This window comes from Acromyrmex echinatior, chromosome 2, assembly GCF_024713525.1.
Source record: "Acromyrmex echinatior isolate Ae372 chromosome 2, ASM2471352v2, whole genome shotgun sequence".
Lineage (NCBI taxonomy): Eukaryota > Metazoa > Arthropoda > Insecta > Hymenoptera > Formicidae > Acromyrmex > Acromyrmex echinatior.
The window spans coordinates 16,543,225-16,569,958 of record NC_141853.1 but is presented as its reverse complement, the minus strand read 5'-3'; the positions used below and the strand labels follow the sequence as shown (position 1 = coordinate 16,569,958).

The following is a 26,734-nucleotide window of genomic DNA, read 5'->3' as shown; positions in this document are numbered from 1 at the left end:
TCTCTCTCTCATGATTATTATAATGTACATTATCGTAATATAAATGTAATCATTATAAATAGATAATTTATAGACGATATTTGTATAAAATGTTTTAAAGTACAAATCCGATATATCTAAAAATTCTAAAATATAAGTATAGGCATAACTACTTCGCATCAAATTTTTTCTATGTCCTATCGACAATCTCTGTAACGCTATTTCAGACGTACTTCTCATATGCACTCGTGCATATGTGCGTAAGTGCATACAGACACCGGTAAACGGTGTCGAAATATTTTTCAGGCATCCTGTAGTACGCGCTTATCTTCCCGAGAGATAACGCCTCGATACCGAAAATACGAGCCGTTCGATCGACCGCGTCGTATCGAAAGCCCACTGCCGTCTCTCGAATGGAACCCCACCCGGTATATACATCCCTATGCCTATGTATTGGCCGTATGTATTCACGTATGTACCCTTGGAGTCTGCGGCCCTACACGTACACAACATACATACAAACGCATACATCCGCAAATAAACGCATACACATGTGTACGCGTGCCGGCACGTAAGTGTGCTCGCATCGGGCATACATAAGGGTTGATAGTGCTCGGGCGAGCGAGTCACCCTTACGTGCAGGGCGTGGCCAGGGTCCACCAATCAGAGGACGGGGAGAATCTCACCGAAAGACCAAATCGAACGAAGTAAAAATTTCAGCGGTCGCGTCAAACGCCGACGCCAAAGGGGATGAGCGCGGTTGATCCGGGCTTACATTTTCCTTACTTACCCCTCGTAGGAACCCACACCGCGCTACGCCACGCCACTCCCGAATCCTGTTCCTTTCGAACGATCTTTCATGTGTGACTGTAATTTTACTTGCAGGCTCGTTTTACTGTTTGCGATTTTTTTTTCCGCTGACTGTTTCTTATGAATTTGTACTAGCTACGTTTAAGTCCAGTCGTTTTTTTGCAACTTCATTAATTAGAAATTGATTAAAATCTTGTTTAATTGATTTATTATATCAACATTCAACAACGAGAAAATTATTGGGCATTTATAAAAAACTTGTATTTACGTATACAACTATATATTGCTTAACAACTAAGATATGTGAAAATAATTCTGCATATATATATATATATATACAGAATGTATATAATTCTTCATTGAAATTCATATGAAATAATAGCAATCAATTTTTATAAGAATGTTAAGGAATCTTTCTGAGCATGGATTCTTCTACGGATTTCCTATCGAAATTTTGGGTTGCACAGTTTATATCGAGGGTTCCACAGAAGGGGGTAAGAAGAAATACGTATATAAGGGGAGAGTGTGTCGGAAGAGAAGACGAAGTGGTAGGGTCTGCGTTTAATAGCCATAGTGTTACCTCGGAGGCCCTTCACCATTAAGAATCCCGCAAGACCGTCCCAGGGAGTGCCTCTCTCTCTCCCTCCCTCCCAGCTTAGGCACCCACTCTGGGTCGTCCACCCCCTCGGGCTTCTCCGGGACATATTACACCGCACCCCGGTAACGCAGATACGATACGTGGCTATACGTGCTTGCCTATATATTGCCAGAGAGGGTATACCACGGTATACTAAAATCATTAGAAGCACGTGCGCCTCGCAACGCGCAGAATCCCGATCCCTTGCCATTAGAATGTTTAGACGACGACGCTGTCCTATCCGGAGATCAATATCAAAACAACGGCGTGACCGCCCACAATTGTAAAATGACGCAAATCCAAAGACTTTGTCATTATCTCGCGAATGAATTCTGTCAGTGTAAGAATATTTTTCTTCTCCATACACAGAATTACTTAATCAAGAATTTTTAATGTAAATAGGTTTAAATAATTTTGAAAGTCACAATCTATTAAATTGCTGAAGAAATTAAAAGTTCAGGGAAAAAAAAGGAAAATATAAAATCAAATATAATTTTTATATATTATATAATTTTTTCATATATAAAATTCTTTTCAAATAATTTTTGGAAGCAATTAACATGATCATTAATAATAATAGTTTATCTTGTGTTTTAATTATTAACAAAAATATTTTTTAAGTGCAACAGAGAATCTCACGATAGATCGTTCTTCGAGTAACACCGAATAACGACCTCGCCTATGTCATCATCTTCATGTTTTGACCGCCAAGCCGAAGGAAAAGAACGTCGCTTACACAATCTTGGCGCATCTACTTTTCTAAATTACGTTGCCCTTCTTCACCATCTCGGTTCTTGCATATAAGAGGTCGCCTCAAAGGAGAAAGAGCGAGTGAAAACGAGCGACGGAGGGTGCTGGAAGATATGGAGAGCACCGCGAAAGAGAGAGAGAGAGAGAGAGAGAGAGAGAGAGAGAGAGAGAGAGAGAGAGAGAGAGAGAGAGAGAGAGAGGGAGAGAGGAAAAGAGCGTGTGAAGAGAAGATAGAGATGACGAAAATAAGCGAGCTGCAGAGAGAGAGAGAGAGAGAGAGAGAGAGAGAGAGAGAGAGAGAGAGACCTGGTACTCTCTTCGTCGTGCTGCTTAAAATTCATAAGGCGCTCTGTTTACTTACTAAAGATACGCGGCTTGCCCCCGTCGCACCCCAATCCCGTGCCCCTCAACGTGGTGGCCCACGCCACCCCCGCGCTTTGGGGATGCACGCGAGCGCCGTGCTTTATCGCGGAAAATAAAATTATTGGTTGCACTTTTCTCTCGCGAACGGCTAGAAAACGAGCAAGCTCGCACTGTTCCTTTTTGTCATCACCTACGCCGAGAGAATCTCAAGGCGCGAATTTTTCCGCGACGTTTAAACCAAAGAAGACTCTTTGAACGTTGCTCGTTCGTTCTCGCCGAATACATTCGTTAAGCTATAGAATAGAATCTCGCGTGTGTTCGCATATGTTAATGACGGTGGAATAATTGTAATACTTATTATTAATAAAAAATAATCTGCAAATAACAATTTTTCTTCAAATTTTTTAAAGAAGACAATCAATTCCAGAATTTATTCGAAATTATGGTTAATAAATTTAGAATAATTTATCAATTGCTGATATTTGTACTATTTGTAGATAGAGTTATTATTTTAAGTTAAAACTCTTTTATCTTATTTATATATCTATTATAATTACATCTTATAGATCGGTATTCCACAGTTAGTTCTTATATTTAAGATCATCTGCTGTCATGAATTAATCACATTACTATCTTAAGATATTATTTAATATCTTGAAATAAGAACGATCTATGAATATATCGATCGACTCACGTCGCACGTGCGAATCAATGAGGAGAAACGATCAAAATGTCAACCTCAGTTTTTTTTTCATTAACTGGCACTCATTTATTACTTTTTACCCTCGTTCTGACCACCAAAAGGGTCCGGAGGGCTGTTAATTAGCGCGAGGGCGCGATTATGAACGCCGCTTCGATCGGCGTGAGCAGCGCGCGCCGACAGTAAATCAGCTGCCGCCGCGGGCGACCTTGCCGCGGCAAAGAAGAGGAAAAGTCGTTCAAGGCTGAGAAGAGAGAGATCGGCGCGACTTGAACGCCTTGGAAGGTGGGCGACGGAAACGAGATAGTCGTCTGATTATGTCGGACGAATTTTCTCAACGGCTTGCTCGCTGTCGACAACGCCGTTACGCATATACTTCTTCCGGATATGAGGGAGCGTGTGGTTGTATGTATACACGCGAAAGTACGCGCGTGTATGCGTGCGTGAGTGTAGCTTCACTCACACCTACTCCGCCGCGTTATAATCTCGTTGCTCCCGGCGACGTCGAATAAAGTACTTCCCGGTACTGCCGGTAACGCGAGGCACCAACTATTAACTCATTAGTCGAAGTTCTTCGTATTATCGCATTCTCTTTGAGAGACCGCGCCGGTGTTCCCGTACTTACGGCACCGTACGGTCTTACCCGCCGGGTGGATTGGATCGGGCGTTTGAGGAAGACGGAAGTGGAAACAGAAAGGGAAAGAGAAAGATATGCAAAGGGAGAGAAGGATGGCGTACGTGATGGGTGAAAGGAGTGGGTGGTAGTGTGCGTTGCGGATGGTAGAAGCAGTGACGCCGTGCTCACAGAGTTGAGAGCTATGAGTGACGGGGGGGGGTGGAAAGGGGGGGTGGTCGGAGGAAGAGACGGGCGATGTGGGTGGTCGGTGGTAGAGCGTATAGGTAGCGGTAAGGGTTGGTGTGGTACGGAAAGGATGGTGGCAACGTCGTGGAAGAGCAGAGTGCGACGGGGGTGGTTGGCCGGAGAAAGGGTAGTGGGCGAGCGCGAGGGTGGTTGCACGCCCGGCATTGTTTCGAACAGGCGTGTACACGTACATACATCTATTTGGCACATAGGTAAAGCATCTTAGAGACCGCGTAGAAGGGAACTACGGCAGCGGCCGTAGTGAGCTAGAGGAAGGGTTGAGGCGAGAGGAGGGTAATGGTGGGTGTGAGGGCTAGAAAGGGAGACGACGTGAGTATAGAGAAGCAGAAGCAGAAGCAGAAGCAGTAGCTGCGGCAGCGGCGGTGGCAACAGCCAGCCAGCCAGCCATCTTGCCACAAACTTGACTCGACCAATCAGCGTCGAGGCTGTGGTCACCGTTGTACCTTCGGCCCCTTTCCCTCCCACGTCCTGATGCTTTTCCCTCTAGCTTGGATTCCCTCCGTTCCTCTCGCGACGTGGCTCTTCCTTGCCGCTACTCGTTCCTCGGGCTCTCTTCTTCCTCGGTAGATCTGCAACAGCCCCCGTAACAGCACCTGCCAGCCAACCCTTTAATTCTAATCAATTTACTCTTGCGCGAGACCCCAACCCCTCATGCAAGCGTATCCTCGTGAGCGCGACCGAACCTCAAGACCTCACCCTCTAAACCCCTTCTTGCTACTGATGCCCCTGCCGCACCCCACAGCCGCTATTCGAACGATCCTGCTACATCCGATAACGGAACGCTGTTATTCGACCGTCCGGGACTCTCCCAGTAACCGGCTAAATAATTAGCGCTGGGAGATTAATCGCCGGGAGTTAAGTCGGGGCTGCGCGTTAACGACCCTCTCGTGACCCATACCTATGCACTAGCGGGACATTTTCGGGATCGAGTCCAACCTAGGGATTTTAGTTTCTCGTAATTCGAAAACTCGGACGAGGTATGTTATAAATAAGTCTAGAATTAATTCACCCCTGTTAAATTATTTCTTTAAAAAAGTCTATGCAAAGTAATAGTCGCAAGAACGAGTTTCGTAATTGTGTCTATTTGTGTAATGGTATTGTTTTATTTTCCAAACAGCGGGAGTTCACAATAACTTATACAAAATGTGCGAAAAAACTGAATAACGACGTATATTGATATTCACTATCATGTAATATATGCGATATCTATTACGTGGAGTTTACGAGCAAAAATGATTGCGAAACTTCGTTCTGGGTCGCGAAGGGCTAATGATGAACGTAAGTTAGAGCAGCATATGTGGATGGTATGAATAATTCGATCGATCCAGATCCCAACGCGATGGCTGAAGTTTACGCGTGCTACGTTTGCAGGAGTTCGGTGGTGCTTGCATAATTTAGTTAATGGCTCGTAGACTAATGGTTAAAGTCCATGCTTAAGCGTCGTACCAAGAACCCTTCCCCTTAAGAATTCGTCTCGAGATTCCATATAGCCTTCTCATGTTCTAATTTACAAGCATTTTATTATACTGTTTTCATTATTTAACAATAGCATGAGCTAAGATTTTGCATGAATGTTTTTTAGCATATCTAAGATTATAAATATAATTTATGTATTTCTAAAAAGAACGGTTTTACAATCAGGCAAAGAATGTGCATTGATACACGAATGATTAAAAAAAAGACACAGTGAAAACAACTATAAAAGTAACAATACAAGTTTTATATGTAGAATTAATGAATGTAGAATTACATATTATATATAATTGAATAAACTATTTTATATACAACAATCTATACAACAAATATATACAACAAATTTTTAATTTTGTACAATTATGCGGTCGTAATATATTTTTCAAAAAAACTTTTACATTCTGACTCTCATTCGCCCTTTAAACTGTCTGTTATTATTTTATACTGAAAGTTCTGTATTTTTATTAATTTGAATAAACTATTTTATAGTTACTGCAATTATAAAATAATTTATTCAACTATATGTACATCAATTTTATATATAAAATTTATATAGTTGTTATATAAAATCTTTATAGTTGCTACCATAATGTTTCCCTCTAAGTATAGGAAAAAAATTATAATAAAAAAAAAATATATATATATATATATATGTGCGCACATCACCCATGTACGTTAATATAATATGTCAATGGTATGTACATTACAAGCATGGCGAATAAATTTGTTTCGTGAGCGAGGCGAGAGCGTCGCATACGATGTGTCACCCAGGAGAAAGTGCAAAAATATATCTCCTTTATCGTCGCCGATATATCGGCCACATTGTACGTGGCGGTGATAAAGCTGTCTCAAATAAATCGGGAACGTCGGCCTGATTACACATCGTTCCACGAGACTGGCAGAGAGTAAGCACGGCTTAACGACGGATCTCCAATCCGATCACGGGAGCGGCACAATCGTCCTATCCGATCACTTTCCTTTTTCTTTTTATGCACGCTGACGCGTATTCGCGATGCCTGATCGAGTGGCGGGGATTCCGGGCCGACGGCGAAGGAATAGACGGGAAGCACGATTTATTTATATGTCGGCGATTGGGAGAATCGGGGAACCGAGGGCTTCTTCTTCGCATTAATACCGGAGGGTCCTCCGTAGGATAGCTTCCGTTCCTATAATTCTGATACGAATTCGACGCGCATCGAGCCTCATTTTATCGCGCGAAAGAAAACTTATACTTCTGGAAGAGAGATTCGAGAGGATCATTTAATTTCGTACACATTCTTGAGATTGAATTATAAGCGGAAAAATAAGCATTTTTTTTACTCGATGCAAAGTAAAGAACACATGTACGCGCTTATTATGTCATTTACATAAATATCACAATATAAAGATGCGTTAATGTTAGAATTCTCGTTTTGTAATCCTGTTTGGCGACCTGACAAATGTCTTGAACAGAAGAACGTGAACCTGTCGGCATTTCTCAAACTCGTTATAATAAGCGACGCGTGCACGTGAAACAAGTTTATTACCCTTTAAGAGTTTCTAAGCAGTCCCGACACCCCGAAGAGGGCGCGGGGTGCTCTCGAGGTCTTAAGTTCTTGACACTTTAACCTGACGAGAAAAAGTACCTTAATTTTCCTCCAGAAAAGCTGTTAAAGCTGGAACTTATCGTCTATTCGCTCCAAATTACATACTTAAATATGGTATTACCAAACAATTCTTTTGCAAATCGTATATCATTTGTCAAAAGTATCTAATTGAAGAAAGCTAAGAACTTGATATTTAGTAATAATTTATTAAAGATTAAATAGATAATTATAAATATTTAATAATACATTTTTTTTCAAAGGCTATAAATAAAGAATGACTATCTTTGAACGATAATATAATGATCTTTATGATCATGCCTAATGAGAACTGTCGGCGAAAATTGCTGTTAAATGTGTGTGATTATTAATGAATGAGCGATCGATCGCGAACGAGAATACTTAATTGACGCTGATGATAATTATATCGCAGACACGCTGGATCTCTAACGGTCCTCGAATTCGGCCGTCTAACATCCGAAATAACTCCAAGTTCAACAATGTGTTATATATATACCTATTCACGTTCGTACCTGTGCATTGATCGTCGTGCCGCATAATCGGTCTCAACTCTCGTTGGACAGCAATTAGAACAAAAATTAAAAGAGAAATGGATGAGGATGCGCAAGTTAATAAAGTCACGCAAAATATTCTCTTAATTCGCGCAAAACTACTTAATAAGCGGATGAATGCGTGGCTCTATTGACTATTTGATGGGCAAAATATGGACAGAGAAGTCGAAGTGATTAACCCGCGAAAAGCAAACTGGGGTGGTAACGATGGTATAAATGATAGTGGGAGGAAAAGAGTAAAAACATGGACAGGAAGGAGGAATAGTCGATCTTTTTCCCGAAGGTAGATCTCACCGACGTGCGCGACACTACCATGACGACGACGACGGTGGCAGCGACGACGACGACGACGGGTCGAGTGGTTTTCAAGCTAATAAAAAAATTACCCCGTCGCATGAAACCCGACGATGTATAAAACGTCGCTGAGTACGACTCACCCTCTCGTCGCCACTCCTGTCATTGCCGTTGTCGTTGTTGCTGCTCTGACTCGCCCACCCAAAAAAGGGGAGAAATATATGGAGCCGATACCCTTTCGGTCTACTTTTATTTATTTAGGCGAAGAGTTAGACTGCATTCATTTATTTAGACTACTTATTTCGTCCCTTACCGTTGGAATATATATTTTTGTTGAAATCAGGAAGATATGAACAAATTGTAAACGAATCAATTTTTATTTATTGATAGCAATAATAAAAATGTGTTTAAAATTATAAATGAAATAAATAAAATATTATAAATATAATATTATTTTTTTAATATTATAAATATAATTTTTTTTTTAATACTATTATGCGCAGCTAATAATGATTAAAAGCAATTTTTAGAGAATTAGAACTGTAAACATTAGTTTTTTAATTATTAAACGCATACAGGTAAGATTAAAAAATCTTACCTGTATGCACATTTTTGGTAATAAACTTTTCAGTGAAAATTGGACTTGATATTACTTCGAAAATATGTTCATGATTTATTAAAACGGAAAGAAAGGAATGTGCCAAAAATCGAATGTATTCTTCGGATATTAATCAGCGAATTCTTCGGAGTAAACGCGCACAATGACATTTGTAAGTAAGGTCAATATTTAAATCCTTTTTCTCTCTATTCAAATCTGGCCGTTAAATTGGCAATAGTGCCAAATGCAGTAAAACGGCTAACATTTTACGCTAGATAGATAATGCTGAAATTTTTGTAAATCTGCAATAAAAAGTGATTCTTTATATATTAAAAAGACGATTTTTTATATATTATTTGTTTTGCTTATCTTAATTTGAGCCTACCTTCACTCATGATGTGCTTAATTTCCTTTAACAATCAAACATTGTTAATTATCAAATTTATATTATTGATAAAGACTAAATTATTTGATAAATAAAATATACTATATTTAATAAACAGAATATTTATATAATTCATTTCTACGTTTCACAATTCTAATTAGAATAAGAAGTGCTAATTACAAAATCTTAAAATTGTGCAACAAATTGAAAAATAAAAAGAAAAATAATCACTCAGATGAATAAATTCTAAATTGAGTTTGTTTTTTCTACAATCGCAATTTTGAAGTACAACTTGGTTGCTAATTAAAAGCAATCCTGCACGTGTCTGAAAGCCTTTGCAGGCCAAGCTTACAAAAAAAAACTAGACAAAAGTTTTTTAAGTTACGCCCATCCTCTCTGCATCCTGTTCTTCCTTTTTCTTCATCTCTCTCCTTTTTTTATTTTTCTTCGTTTCTTTTCTTTGCTTTCATTCTGTCTTTCTCTTTTTCCTCCCTGATATTTCCATAGCCTATTCTTTTTCCTCTCTCCATTATACTGTTCAGGTCTACTCTCTTTCTTCAGCTTCATAGCACAACCAGCACTGGCAGGTTGGCTTAATTATCGTTCAAGTGTTCTTTAAAGAGTGAATTACACGCTCGATATTTACCGCTTTTCACTTTCGTCGTGTCTTCCGTCGTGTCGCTTTCTTTTCCCCGTTATTCGCTTCGCAGCAGTGTTTCCTAGGGCATTCAAGGAATGAAAGAGACAGTGAATGGAAGAAGTAAGTTGTTCACTAACATTATTTCTTTTACACCTTACAGAGCTTTTTATGTCCATAACTTTTTATCATGTTTTGCGTAGCGTAACAGTTTTAGTATTCTCCTTTCGCGTCGTGTCTTCTTCTTGGTTGAAAAAAAAATTTAGTTAATATTTCAAAAGTATTCAAGTTATTTTATTTCACCGTAATAAACGTCCCAAATTTTTTGCTCTTAATTATAATAATGAATTTTAGAATTCGTTTTCTTACATGACTAACAGTTTCCAAGTTAAATAATCAGCTATAAATTAAATTTTTTAAATGTAGAAAATAATATAATTATTAATTTCAAATTACATTAATTTATTTTTTCAGAAATATTTTCATACGATCTTCTTTCTATGAATAATTCTTCATATTTTTCAATTTTTAACAAAAATAAATATTTTATTATTTGTTTATGTAACATTATATATAGATACTTAAATGTATACATACACACGGCAGATATTTATTCAGGTAGCATTTCTTCAATTCTTGTATGTCTCGTGTGAGTTGAAGACAGGAAAAGTCTAGACGGAAAAGAAAGAAAGATCTATTCGAACTGTGACTAGAAGACTGCAAGAATAGCGATTTGTATGTCGGAAAAAGAATTTTCTAGTGATACTAGCAAGTTAAGAAAGACAGTTCTCCAAAGAAAGGATCCTTTTATCATTTTTTCCGTAACTGCTATCCTGTTAAGAAAGACAATAAGAAGAAAAGAAGAAACTATTCTACTTTAGCAGAAATTCAATATTTTTATACTAACGACAAATCGTTATGTTTACAATTTGTACACTTTTATAGAATACTGAGAATTTTGTTATTGTTCCACGATGTACAAACAACCATCAATTATTTTAATTTGCTAAAATTAATTGTAATTTAATTTAGATTAGGAAATAGATTAAAACGAAGAAATTTTTGAAAATTAATCAATGAAAAAAAAATTTTTAATATATTTTTTCTCACAATTAGCTTTACATATTTTTTTTATTCCTTTCACAAATACTACACGAAAAAGGAATGCAAGAAGGTGCGAGTGTAAAATATAGTTGAGCAAAAAAAATCGACGTTCATTACCGCTCGTTTCGAGTCACGAGGCGGGAAAATGCGGGCATCTCGGGGTACTTAAACATCGCGTTTTCTATGCTCGAAACGCGAGGCAAGTTGCACTTTCATCTTGAGCTCAATTCAAAGTAGAAAGGAACCGACTCGTGATGTTCATTCTTAACGCAGAATTACGGAAAAATTCGTGTGACTCGTTTACTTAACAAAGTACGCTTTCTTTTTATCAATTTCATTATAAAACGGAATAAATATTTGTTATGTGTTTATAATATATAGTTGTTAAGCTCTAGAATAAGTCCCTAACTCTACTAATAATAAAAATAAGATAATAACTACATATAAATTTAATGTCAGCTTTATAAAAAACAATTTTATTATTTATAGCGATAGTGGAATAATTTCAACAGTTAAAATATATTTTAGTGTCTTTAATAAAGATTTTATTATTAAATAAAAATAATCCTTTAATAAACTAATAATTTTTTGTAAAAAATTACATATCAGAAATTAATTATCTATATATGAATACATGATAATCTTTGAAACTTCGAAAATTCATATGTAAAATATATTCATATCTCCATGATGTTGTCGAAGTCCCATTCTCGATTTCCGACAGAATGTACTTCATCTCAAAAAATAAAACAGTTGCTGTGTAGAAATCATACGAATTTCCAAGCAATCCTCCCAAGTAACAACGAATACGAGTCACAGTCCCTTAGTTCTTCGCATTTTCTCTCTCATCCTCCCCCATTCGATTTTCCACCATTTCCCAATCGTCCGTTTCCCCCTCATCTCGTCCATTTCCATCAGTCTCCAGTGACGTTTATACTTTGGAGAACGGACCCAGGGGCTGTACGGGGCCGAGTTAAGGGGGTGGTCGTGATCGAGTGGGTGCCAGGGATGGGAGTGAGAAAAGATGCGGGAGAAATAGGGAGAAAGAGAAGGAGAAGGAGGAGAAGGTGGCAAGGAAAACGGTGTAGAGGAAGGAGAAGTAAAAAGGGGGAGTACGAGAAAAGGGGGTGGTAACGGCCACCATCGGTCGGGAGCGAAGCAACCCTCGAGAAGGGTCTCCTTCTGATATATTGCCTCACCCGCAACCCTCACGCGCCCTAAACCATCCCTTATAGCCGCCATCTTGAAGGACTCCCCTTACCTGCTCTATTTCTCTCTCTGTCTCTTTCTCACCCTTTCTATCGCGCTCACCCCCTCGGTTCTACTCCCTCTCATCCCCGGACTGCGGCCTGCACTCACCCGCCCACCTACGATCGGAAATCCCGTTAGACTTATACGGGCTTAGTCCATCCATTTTGACGACGAGCTGCGTGCCACCCTTCGTCAGCCACCCTCCAGTTCTTACGGAATTCCGTAGGGTTTTTTTCGCGCTGTCGAAGCATCCGCTGTTTGCCAAATATTTCGTGGGGTACATTTCACATCATAGTTGTATAGTTTTTTTTTTCAACGAGAGTGCAATCATTTAAAAATTACGTTATCCAAAAAAAGTTTAAATAACAACAGTTATCGCATTAATCAACAATATTTCTATTAGTATATTTAATTTAAAATTTGCGTAAGTAGATAGTAAGTATAGAGAATATGTTGACTATTAATTTTATAAAGATGAATTAATTTTGTATATGTTATAAACTTTGTAGTTATTAATTTGTAGAAATGCTTATTTAAATCATAAAGAAAAATAGAGAAAAATTTATAATAGACATAAAAATTCACAATAAATATATTATTATTATACTAATTTACTATTATAATAGTATAATAGTATACTTATTATAATAGTTTAATATATAATAATAATAATATTATATTATTATTATAATGTGTTATTATAATAGTTTAACTTGAACATATACCAGAAATTGTTATAGAAAGTAATTTAAGACATTCTATATACTGTCATATTCTCATTATCCAAGATTGGCAACTTTAATCTCATATTGCTATAATTTTAATGAATACGTTGATTTAAAAAGTTTTAAAAGTTAACACATCAAGTTCTTCGCATTACTTTACTTCATTCTATTTAATGTTATGCGAAACAGTCGCTGTATTCTGCAACGTCGAACGACTTTTAGTGTCGATTTTTAGCTTCGCGCCAAAGATGGGATCATTATTCACGAGTACCTCCACAAGTAGTCTGAATATGTTGCACAGTCAATGTACAAGAACTCCATTTTGATTGCACCGGAGGCTACCCCGAGTTATCCTTACGCTCATCGCCGTGAGGATTCATGGGATCTCGCGCGCACAGAATGGGTGGGTGTTTCCGGTTTATTCCCGGAATTCCGCTACGAAGGGTGGTTGCGCCAACGGCATCCCGTGAAGAATCCCTCTTATGACCGCGTGGGGTCCATCAGTTCATGTAGCAATTGTAGAAGGGCGATCTGCATTTTTCGGAGGCCTCGCGTGTTCGCGGCGAGGTTTCACCCTCTCGGCGCTACAAGGGGTGCACTTCGCATTCTAGTACATTGTCGTGAGATTTGATTATGCAAAGCGGCAGACTCCTTCTTAGCCCGTTTCCACTTTTTCTCTCGATACGCCTTACTTTATTCTCGTTTCGCGCTGCCGCGCCGTTTAGTTTGATAACTTCACAGTTTTTTCCAATTTTATTTATCAATACCAATCATTCAATTTTTCATAGTAAAAATTTTAATTATTTTATTTATATCTTCTCTGAAATTTTAATATCGAAAAAATATTAAAAAAGATATTTTTCAATCATTTTAATGGTAAAATTTTGCGAACATAAATTGTGGATATTAGTCGTTAGCCATTTTTTTTTACTTATTTAACCATTTTTATGTACTTATTTAATCGTCAAGTTATATAAACATACACACACACACACACACACATATATAAAATATACATGAAATAAATGATAATTTTAAAATTGATGTAAAATAATAAAGAATAATATGATTGCTCTTTTTCCGGCTTTATTTTGTAGCGACAAACGAGACTCACTTCTTTCTGTAATTTTCGCAACCTGATATAACGACGCGGCAAACACCCACCGTCATTTTAAAAGCGCGGCTTGTACACTTTATCGAGGCAAGTTCTCGTCGCAATCATAAATCTTCCCAGGCTCGCGACGAGGTACTAAACAAAGCGTTCTTCCGACATCATATTATTCAGAAGTAACGACCGACGCTTCGAAATATCGTCAACGAGAGATTCTTTCGACGTTTCTTCTCTTTGCGCTTGCCTGTCCGAAGATCACTTCGGTCCAGCCGGAAATGGACTTCTCTCTCCGGCGTTCGGTCATTACTTCCGGCAGAATGAAAATCGATTTCCATAACGGCGCCGGTGTTTCCGCAAGAATATATTCTCGCGAGAATTTCTGCTGGCGAAGACATTCTTATATTTAAAGTAAATTATACTTAATGCTCTCAATTAGACGCTCTATTTGTTTTCATCAATATCAGTATAGTTTGCAAAATTCGTAACAAAATTATGAAAATATTAATATGAAATACAAAATGTTATAAATAAATTTATTTTAAATACGTAACGGAGTTTCATTTAGCAATTATTAAATGCAAAAATAGAATTAAAAAGGTCTAGTCTATCTTTGATGTACTATGGATCACAATTTATAAATTATTTTTTTTCGCTAGTATTTTAATCATGATGCTATCAACGATATTATTTCGTATTTACCACTTCCTTTTTTTATCTTTTGCCACGCGAAAGCAATTGAATTCCTTTGAAGTAACCGGTAAACCTAGAGCCTAGATACCTAGATTTGCATATTGTCGTTTCGCGATTATCGCGGATAGCACTACACTATCGAAAACACATCATGCAAAAGAACGAAAGATAAAAAGGAAAAAGATATAGTAGAACTCAAGAGATGAGAGAGTTGATAAGACGCGCGAGAAGCAAAATAGAATATCTATATATAAAAACTTGTTATGAAAAAGACGTTTTTAAATAAAATAAAATAAAATAATTTTTGTTATAAAATAACTTATATGCTTTAAATTAATAGCGCTGCAAAACTGAATATGTACATTGTACATTCATAAAAATATTCATAATGTTTAACACAAAATGCAGAAAATATTATTCTTTTTATCTGTATGTTTTCTCAAACTATACGTTTCAAGCACATATTATTTAGAAATGTTTAAAAAAATTATTCTAAGATTATTATCTCTGGCACTTATAATCATTTTTATGTAAAATTTTAAATTTCAAAATAAGTGTTTACTTCCTATTTTATTCTAAATTCAAATTTTATAAATAAAACTGTCGTATTACTAGAATTCCATTTATTATTTATATTTATTATTTGTATTTATATTTTTATATAAAATGTTATTAAGATTAACTGGATTCGTATAAAACGTGCTTAAGAATGTATCACACGTACAGTTCCTGCAAAGAAAATTAAATTTGGAAATGTGTTTAATACTTACACTTCAAATAAACTATATAAATATAAAAGTTGTATGAATAAAATTACATTTTTATTTAATAATACATTTTTATCATTTATTCGTTTTATTTGTTATTAAAAATGTTTATTATTAAAAATTAAAATTTAAAAAATGATAAAAGTATCTAAATTTTTTTATATAAGTTCTTTAAATATTCAAAGTAACTTATGCAAAGTTTCATTGCGATTTACTGATTAGTTAGATATAGAAGATATAGAACAAAATAAATATTTTGTTTATTAGTGGATAACTAATTCATTGCAATGTAATTGAATACGTAAATAATATTGGATATATTATGTACTTATATTAAAAAATTGAGATTTTTGTCATTTATTTCATAATACATTTTCATACATTTTTATTAGCACAGATTAAAAAAATACTACTATTTATTAAAATAATTTATGATCCAAACTGTCATCAAATTTATCGTATTATTTTTAAATGTGATTTAGAATAGTCTGTAATTTTTTCATAATTTTATTATCATTTTGAAAATATGTATAAAATATCCTTAACTTCAATGTAGTAAAATAAAATGTTGATCTTACTTTATCGAAACTTCCAGAAGCAAAGATTGTTACACCGCGCGTAACATTAAGCAACGGCATAAGTCGCGGATTCATGGCGCCCTGGATTTAATCCGGGTCCCCGTAAGCAACCCTTGGATACATCGACGAATTTGAATTCTATTATCGAATCTCGATTGTTATAGATCGCACGCAAATGCAGTGCCGAAAAACGTGCGCTTGGCAAATGAGAAAAACAGAGAGAGGCGAGCTGCAACGAGCGAAGAGGGAAAGAGAAAGGTAAACCAAGAAAGGCGGCAACGAGAGAATGGAAAAGGCGATGTATATAATTTGGGTCCCCGATGGCAGCTGCGTGGGTCCCGATATGCAAAAAAAGGGGTTGCCGCACGGAATTAGAATATCCTCGCGGTCTCATTTGAATTTCAATTTCGACGGCGTGGCGCGCGGACACTTTTCGGCGCGGTGCTTTCACCCCTTGGGGGCCCCCGGACCGCGGGTTATCTGCCTACCTACCTACCTAGGACGTCCTCAGGTAAGAGACGAAAAGGGTTGCTGGGTCGCGCGGAGTGAGGAGAGATTGAAAAAAAGGAGAACGCGCGAGAGCAATGTGCCCTATTAAAAATCGGGCGCGTCTACCTGACGCAGAAATACCGGGTTACGACAAGAGTACGCGGACGCACCTCATTAGAGTCGCGCTAAACGTTAAATCCGGGGCACCAACGGTGTTTCCCCCTGTCAGGGAAATAACCGACGGATTTTTCTGCTTCATTCCTGACGCGCAATAGCGACATGTATCGCACCATTGAGATCAAAATACTGATCAGCCTTCAGCTACTCGACTCATTTTCTATTTTACAATTTTGAGAGACTCCAAAGATATTTAAAACAGAAGTGTTTTTGCTGTAAATTATTTTATTCTTTGGTGCATAATTAGCCTTGGTGTCGAATAACAGAATTTCTTCAGATAAATTTGATTTTTTCCTATTTCAAGAACTTCGTATTTTTGTGCGAAAAACAGACAAAATTTTTCTTGACTCTTCAGATCAAGATTTTTTTAAGATCTTTAAGCACATCTATGTATGTCTTACAATCATTTTTTATTAAATTATATGATCCATTTGTCACTTATGAACTTTCTTTACACTTTCCCTTGTCTTCTTTTATTTATTGATAAGCACTATCATTATTAAATAGGTTAAATTTTACATAAGTCTACGAAAGAATGGATTCCAAATTATGCAAATAGGCCACGTAGAAATCAATATTACAAATATCGCAACTTTGTGCATATCTGAAATAACTTTTGACTTCACACAATGCGTCCGAATCTTGATACCTCTTACCAATAGCTCGCAGCTAACCCTCCTACAGGATGCTCAAAGAGCCCTACGTCGCATCAGAGGGCGTTAAAGAAACGAGGTCACGTGGGGATCTCCGTCGTCGAGTGCTTCACATCAAAAGTTTACGACGCCCTGTAACGGACGAGCGTGCACCATCACCGGTGCATTTTGTTATCCATATCTTGTAGCATGCACGCGCATCCAGACGGAAGGGGAGAACGATGGGAGAGGAAGGGAGGAGAGGTAGTCGCCGGAGGGCGAAACGGGGAGAAAAAGAGAGGACAAGACCGAAGATGGGAAGCCATAGCCCCAGGTCTTTCCTTCTGTACGAAGGGAAGACTCTATACGTACTTCCGAGATGTACAGTCGATGGTAAAGTATTCACCTCTCCCTTGCAAAATTATTCTACCTTCGTTGTTTCGATACGATGAGCTCGATTGGGAACTTGAAGGCAATTAAGTGGAACAACTGTCGGAAAAAAATGTTAGAAGAATATTAATACACAAGTGTGATAGGTGAAGAAAAAGAAAACGTAGTATTTTATATGTTTTTATCATTATTTTCACCTTTTTTCAATTATAATAAACTTACTCGTTAAAAGAGTAAACTGAAAAGCATGATTCTATTCAGACATCAAAGATCTATCGACAAGAATTAGGAAAAGAAATTTTATTTTAACTTTAACCGAAATATGGAAATATATAATAATAAAGGACAAACAATTATGTATAATTAGTGACGTAATCGATGAAATTATTCGTATACGTTTGTATGTTTAATGACAGCATTTTGCTTGTAACTTCTGATAGGCTTCGAATTTCGGAAATATGGGGAATAATAAAAGTAAAAGACATTTCTTATATTTGAAACCACCGTGACACTCTTATTTTCACCGATATAGAACTCATGACTTCGATTGGTTGTTCGAGGGTAAATTCGAGAAGTACATCGATATGCGTAATGCATATGCTGTAAGAGAAATATGTAAAAGGAAGAGGAAACTCAGAAAGGAAGAGCTTTCGTCGTACTTTAGCCTCGAGTTTTTCTTGACGTAGAAAATATTGCGCGTATGTTTGAGAAATCGTCGAATTCGCGCGCAAATGTGTTTGCGTGTTCATCGTGCGAGCCCGGCTAATTCAACGCGCAAGCTCCATTAGTATTAAACGAGATTTTGCACTTTGCAGATGTATTTGTGATTGTCGTAAAAATTTCGCAAGACTCGTTCCGAGATACAAATTTTGTAGCGTGCATTAAAAAAAATTAAACGAACGAAACATGTGTACACATTCACAGGAATCGACAATAATTTAAATAAGTTTTTTAAAAGCCTTCCAAAGTATTGAACTACTTGACGGCTTTACATTGAAATTAATTGTCAATTTTCTTAGCTCGAAACGCCACTCGAAAAGAAAAGGCATTCGATAATGGAACATGCCCCAACAATGAAATTCCCCTTAAAACGAATACTATAACATGATTCTTAAACATATAATTGTTTTTAGAGATTAAAATTACCAAGATTAAAATTAGAATTAAAATGCGAGGAAGGCTATTTTTTAAACAAAATTATTGAGGCAACTATAGGATATGCCTCCGATTCTTGATATCTGATTGTCGCGTCCGCCATTATCTTGAATTCCTCGGAGGCGTGAGAGGAAAAACTGAAAATTTCTCTTCTCCCTTGGATTCCTGGCGGATTCCTGACGGTAGCTATACGACGGAGCGACGTCGAGTCCGTCAACTAACTCGCTCGTGAAGTCATCCTCGTCCTCTCGGAGTTTTCGTGTGCGGACCGCGCGAGTTTACGAACGTCAACGAAGACGGGACGACATCGGCAACGTCGTTTCTACTCGGGAAACTTTAGTCCCGGATGCGCCTCCCGTTCACGTTCGCGGCTGCATGTCGAGCGAGCGTTCCCGTGGCTGCACGCCTAGAAAGTTTTGCCGTACACCCCCTATGCGAACCACCACCGCTTCACCCCCTTACCCGTTCTCCACAGAGACCGCCCTTATCCCCGGCCCCCTCCTTCCGTTGCCCCGGGGATTTTGGTTAGAATATTGAATCTCGTAGAGTGGAGGCGCTGTAACGAGAGCACGAACGCCACAACCCGGGCAACGTCGTCGTCAACATCGTACCCCCCAGTCGGCCGGGGTACCATTGCTGAATAAAATCATCCGCTACCGTGTAGATGCACAGCGGAGAAAAAAAGCAGTGCATGAATTTATTCAGCCTTTTTAGTATTAAACGTGTCATAATGTGCAAAATTTTACGAAAATTTTAATATTTTCTTTTTGTATAAAAGAAATTGAAGAATTTTTATATTTAAAAAGATTTAAGGGACGTTTAGATTAAATGATGTTTAGATCATCAATTTTTTATCGTATTTTAAAATATTCGTTTGATCACATTAATTCTAATTCTTGTAAATATTATAATTCATTTAGATGTATTATAACAAATATAAGAATTATAAATTCTTTGAATATTAGTATATATTATTAATTCTAACACCTCCATTTTGTTGATGCGTAAGGATTTCATGTTTATAGATAACCGTGGTTTAGTGTAGCGGTTGCGAAAAGTTAATACGCTTTCGTGTAAGTTAAAAGGAACAGTCTAATATTCGTGCAATGACTAAGGAGAAGCTCTCTTTTATATAAATATAACATTGTTTTATATAAATGTAACAAAGATATGTAAATTTTATTTTGTAGCTACTTCTAGAAAATGTCACATTACATTAATAATATATAAAGAAAATGATACAATAGCATAATAAAGTAAAATATAGCGTCTCGAGAAATTTGGTAAAATAATTGAATATCAATAATAAATATATATAAATATTTCAATGCTTTAGAACTAATTTTCGTATTGCATATATTTTACACTCTAATTGATCGTAATATTAGCATTGACATTATTCTGTATATATAATTCGTATTAATTTTATGTTAGTGAAATATGTAATTTAACTCTTTATCTGATTTACTTAATAGTAATATATATGGTTATTTTTATCACACATATAATATCCAAAATATTTGTTTATTAAGTATTTTTCACTCGAGACAATATAAAAATTAAATTATTACTGAAACAAATATACTAAATTTTAATAAATCATTTCTTTGAATAGTGTCAACTAAATATTTAAAGGTAAAAATGTATATTTGATACAAGAATCATTAATTCGATTTAATTATCATTTCTTTTTATTAAGTAAATATTTGTAAGTAAACGTTTAGTTGGTAATATTCAAATAAATATCTATTAAAATTATACTTTTTCTCACCGTATTTATTGGTGCTGTTATGTTACAATTAATTTGTGAATATTATATGAAAATTAAATGGAAAGAATATTTAAAAAAATCAATTCAATCGTCAAGGAAATGAATTTCCTTTTAATTGGTCAACGCCCAGCGGAGGTAAAATCTTTTGGCGACTCATGATATACGAGGGTCAGGCCATGTTTCCGCCTGTTTTGACCACCGAAGGGGCCCGAGGCTGGGCCGCACGCCCAGGGTCAAGGGATGATCCGACGCGGGGCAACCCGGTCGCGCCCTGAAATTTCGCGCGGAAAGGGTTGCTAGCACGCGCCTGGTCTACTTCGGTGGCCTGATCTAAGTTGAGTTTGGTAGGCCCAGGATTGCGTCGCGTACCGGTCAGAAAAGTCTAAATTATCGGAGTGTCCACCGGGCAGAGCGTCCAGGTAGACAACTAGGACAATCGGAGGACGACACGGACGGTCGAGATGTAGGTCATCGTGAAACGTACTAACGTTTTCAACGATCTTGTAGGGATCAGATAGCGGCGTCGAGTATGTGGACAGACGAGCACCTGCGTCATTTTCAGCGAAACTGGATCATAAATTCTTTTCAAAGCGGCACGTGGAGAACCGTTGGTCGTGGTCGGCAAAGGTTACCTTTTTTTTAACTTAGATCAGTCCCATTGACGAGACTTCCCATCTACCTTTTTAGGCTAATACATTTATTTTTCTTGTGGCCACTTTGACTATGCACACAGTCTGCTTTATACGTATTTCGAGAATGAAAAAGATTTCTTGTCAAGGATAAGTGAGTTTCATTGTCAAAATCTCTTCGAAAGACATATTTCAAACTACATAAATCACTTTCTTCGTGACAGTTTTTCAAATTCTTTTTATTTATTTAATTATATATTATGCATTTTTATCGAAAACTAAAATTATAAATATTTAAATTATAAAATTATAAATAAATATTTGAAAATTTTTTTTACGATTTGTTCAATTATAATTTACAATTCAGGATTAAATTCGAGAATACTTTCGTTAAAATAATATTTCGTTATTTTTGCCACTTCAAACTTTCGTTCGTAGCATCCACAAGAGACAACCAACGATAATGCAATAAAACGTGCAAGTGGCGACGTACTTGCACGCTCAAGTGGGTATACACATATACATATTCGCGCTCGTATGTAAAAATATATCGGTAGCCAGCTATATCGACAGCAAAATAAGGGATCGTGGGAGGGTGGTTACACGAGGGATGCCTCAGAAAGCCATAGACGTTTGGCTCCGTTCGTCCGTCCCTCATCCTCCATTTCTTTCCCAGTCGCCAGCCCTCGATATTAAAAATTTCAATATCCTAGCCCCAGGGGTGGAAAACACATAATGTATTCAGGTGACGTCTCGGCCATTCTATCGGCGAGAAAAACGTACAGTTTTCGCGGAATCGAACTCACCCTCTCCTGCCACCCTCTCACTGTTCGGCAGACTTCGGCATCCCACCACCGTCAACCCCATGTCCGCTCTTGTTCCCTTATACATCTACGTGATAACCCCCCGACGACGACGCGGGTTTCTTTGTTTCTTTCTGAATCCGTATAGCACATAGAATATTTCCACTCATCTGAGGATCTCGCACGTTTTACGGAGCGTCTCTTTCGGAGAAAATCTACCTAGCCCATACATACAAAAAACGATGATAGCACGAGATTTTTATATGATTCGATAAGTGCAATATTTGAGATTACCAAATATAATTGAAAGGGTCCTTGGAAAAATGTCACAAAGTCTGAATCGAGATCCCTATTCATAATAAATATGATGCAATACTTCAAATTACGTTGTCTAATGTAATATGTAGCTGTCATGATAATTAAGCACTTTTGAATAAGTTCGGTACATATACAAAATATAATGTAACCAATATACAAAATAAGTAATATTCATCTTAAAATAATTCCAGAATTTGAAATATTGAAAAAAAATATTATAGATATGAAATCATATATGATAAAATGTTTATTAATCTTATAAATCTGCTCTCTTTTACAAAACGTGCCATTAAGGTATCAAATAAATCTGCAAATTTGCATGAAATATTCTGAAACATTTTACTTTCTTAATGTTTTGCTATAATATAGAAATTCTACATCAAACTCGATCAGAGTGGCTACCACTACTTTTCTACAGAACGAGAGTGGTTCCTTTCCAAGGGATCGACTTCGTGCGCAAAAGGAATTCGATCACCGCGATCGTCGAGAAGCTTCCTGCCGATAGAATGGCGCTTCCAAGAAAGATACGATTTCGCTCAGTCGTTTCAGTTGTGCGTCCCGTCGAGCGTATACATAGCTGAAGTATCGGTGGACCCCGCGGGATCGGGGGCTGAGAGCAGAGAAATTGGTAGAAAGTGAGTCTTCGGAATCAACCCCCAGCGCAAGAAGGTAGGAAGACGAAGGGACGCGAGCAGGGAATTGGGGGCCAAGGAGACCCGAAGGGGGATAACGTAGAACGGCTCGAGCAGTTTGCGGACCGCGGGGTCTAAACAACTTAACGATAAAATTTATAGTTCCGTAGCACGCCTACCCTTAGCCCTCCCTGGGGCCTGGAGGCCGGGGAGGAGGGTCGTCTCCGGCAAAGGACGACCGTGGGCTGAGTGTCGGATGCCAAGGGTGGAAATAAGAGCCAAGACGGGAGTGAGAAACGAGGGGAGGGAGGGAGGCGGGTGGAAGGGACCTCAGTCGTATATAGGAGGTCTCTCGTACAGGACTTTTACCCTGCAGAGTTGCGTCGTAATTTATGGATGCCGTTCCCTTATCCGCAGGATACGAACTCCACTCTCCCCACACGTTTGCTGTCCTTCTATCGATCCTATATACCGCGACGAAACGGGTGTCTGCAAAGTGTCGCTCGACCAGACTCTCAGAAATTCGTGTCGCTCAAGACTTATCGGTTTTCTACTTTTGCTGGAACGTGGTTAGAAATAGATAATACCGTCGATTTATTTTCATTTCGTGATTTTTATCCGATCATTACGTTACCAATTTTATAAAGAATATCGTTAGAGATACATTAAACAGATAAGGAGTTCATCGAGATATGTACAAACATAAAACATATTTTGGAAACAACATGATATAATTGAAAATAATTAATAGACATATCGATCAAATAAAAATCTATTTCAAGTCAGAATTAACTGATAATACTTGACAAAAATTTTCTAATGTACCAAATGATGTGATGAGAATATTAGCACGTTAAATTTCCAAACTGAATATAAAATATTAATATAAATGTTAAGGAATTGTTGTTTTATATAAATTTATCGTTATCAGTTTTACCTAGTAAACAAATTTATCGCATGCCACTAACATCAGCAGCACTCATGGGTCACCCGTTGCATAGCGAAACACACCCTGTACAGAAATGCTTGGTTTGCTAGCGCGTTGGTGCTTTCCGTACATGTACAGCCGTATGTTTATGCATGTGTGCGTGTGTATGTGCACGTGTATGTGTGCTAGTCCACCCTCGAGGGAACATGGTGCGGTAGAGAGGATGAGGAATGTTGGGGTTGAAGAGGTAAGAGAGGGTGGAAGGGGGACAGCCGGGGGGTTAGAGCTAGAGAACGAGAGAGGATGAGAGGGTGAGAGAGGGCAGAGAGGGCGAGAGCGAGGGCTACATAGGAGAGGGATGGAGTACGTGGAGGCCCGTCTTATATTGATTTCTGTCCACGCCACCCCCGCCGGGCCCCCCCGTAACCTCCGCGCGAGCCGTCCTATGCTTGAACGGGAGGTGGCAGCGTCAGGTATAGGGGATGAGGGAGGTGGAGAGTCAAAGGAGAGAATAAGAGGGCGAATGAAAAGGAAGAGAGAGAAAGATAGTAAGAGAGAAAGAGAGAGGGTAAGAGCACAAGAGAACAAGACTGACAGGAGATAGAAGGAAAAGAGCGGGGGGAGAGAGATGGGGCTCGCTCGCCGCACTTTCCACGGGCGGCGGGAGAGGCCCTCGGGGGTGGCACTCTGTCACATTCAACCCCAACCACCGTCGGCAGCCCCTCATTCAAATAACAGGCACCGCCGCTTCGAAGGATGGATGAGGGGAAAGGAGGATGTAGGTAGAAGTTGGGTAGATGGTAGCGGTGGATCGGGGGAGGCGGGCCGACAGAGGGTGAGTTTCGTCCGGCCGAAGCACACCTCGATCGATTGGGCTTGTCCAAGGGTGGAAGAGGTATCCCTCTCCCCTCTCTTCCTCCCGTGGCCGTCCTCATCCTTTCCCATAGTACTCTCTTCCTTCGTCGTCCTCCCCCTATATCCCTCGACTCACTCACGAAAGCGCCCAACGCGAGTGGCGCACGTATACATGTATACGTGACTCTACGCGCGCGTATATGTGGCATGGCGAGGGGTTGCTATGGCGACCCACCCTCGGTACGGGGGTGAAACGCCATTGGCCGGTACGGGGGTCTCGACCGATCCCCCCCCTCCCGTACGTGTGCGTGAATGCGTGCAATGCATACGTGTATGTGTATGTGTGTGTGTGTGTGTGAGTGTGTGAGTGTATGTGTATGTTGCGTATATATATGTGCGCGCGCGTTTGCTTCCTCTCGCCACTGTCCACGTTTTTACTCATACTCTCGACACCTTTTCTAGAAAACATTCATTTGGAAGAAAATTCTTTCAATGACTATTTGTGTGACAACCTCCAATCTCTTATCATACATTACCAGTGATTCATAATTAAATCACAGACGAATATAAAATATGATAATACGCTGTTTTATTTACAACTATTTAAAGGCAAAATTGCTTTTGTCTTGTCGTTTATATTCAGATAAATAATAACCGATAAAAGATGTAATGAATAGCGTAAGTAAACATAGTACAGTAAGATCGAACAAAAATAGCAATGTTCGAAATAATTTCTTTGCGTGTTATCGTGGCTTATATACAATATAATTACTATTTTTACAAAAATTTGTAATCATTTTAGTGACAAAGAACTCGACAAATGTGTCGGATAAAAAAATTTCTTTGCTTATAATAGTTTCGTTTATATATTTGGGCGCAAATAAAGAGTCCGAAATATCGGCCGGAAATGATCGCATCGTTTACGCGCGGGAAAGGTGTTGAAGGTCGAAGACTACGTTTTGAGGCATGATTCTGTTTGCCGGCACCACTTTGTTCCTTTTTGCACGAGTAAATGGAGAAACTTTATAAAGTTCTCCGTGGCGGCTAAGTTTTCTCTCGTCGGAAATATCAGGCTGGCTACGGCGGTGAATTTATTTAAAACGGAAGTCGGCGGAAGTGGCGTGCACTTTCCCGAGAAAATCTCTACGGCTTCACTATCAACTCTCGTCACCTAATTTTGCTCGTTAAGCGTTTAGAGCTTAAAGTCGCGTGTTTAAAGATTCCCATTTAAGATTCCGGTTAGCCGATGGAAAATTTTTTTTTTACTTAAGCGTTGCGGGAGAGTTTAATTATTAATGCAACATTTTATGATGCAATATTAAGTGAATTTTAAATGAGATAAATTACTTGGAAACGTGCTGTTTATAGAATTACTATTAATATTATATTTTATATGTTTATTTTGTAATATTATATGACATTTGCATAAAAATAGTGATTTTATCAATAAAATAATTTTGAGAAATATTATGTTTGTTGTAACTTTTCCTACATATTTTACTTTTACATTTATGAAATTAATGAAATATTCCTAATATACAATGTAAATTAAATTTTATTTTTAAAATTTGTTTGTTTTTAAAATATAAACAAACAGTAAATATAAATAAATTAAATTATTTGGGATAATATATTCTAAAATTGTTCTAAAATTAAGTGTGTGCTATTAAAAATCATTGTGAGTGATAACTATCGAAGATCTAAATATCGTTTCACTTAATCTTAAAATGAAATATTAGAGACCAACAAGTTGGAGCAGCAGACGGAAATCCAATGAAAAAGTTTCCACACATCGCGGAATTCGCGGGAACAGCAAAAGAAAGTAGAAACACGAATCGCGGTGGAAGAAAACGATAAATCCAACGAGAAAATAAGCCTCGCTAAGTGCACGTGACACCGTCGCGCATTGCCCATGAAAGAATGAGAGAGGGGAAGAGACAAGAAAAGTGAGAGAGAAAGAGAGCCGCCTGTGGTGAGAAACTGGCGTTGAAAGTCGTAAAATAATTTAACCCACTTTGAGAAGAAAATTAACAGAACGGCGAAAGTCTTTAAGATTCGCCGCGTC

General features: G+C 37.9%; 1 pseudogene; it reads right to left on the bottom strand.

The window, feature by feature from the left end:
• Positions 1-22,513: 22,513 nt before the first annotated feature.
• LOC147910551 (uncharacterized) lies at positions 22,514-24,995 on the bottom strand (annotated as a pseudogene).
• Positions 24,996-26,734: the final 1,739 nt, after the last annotated feature.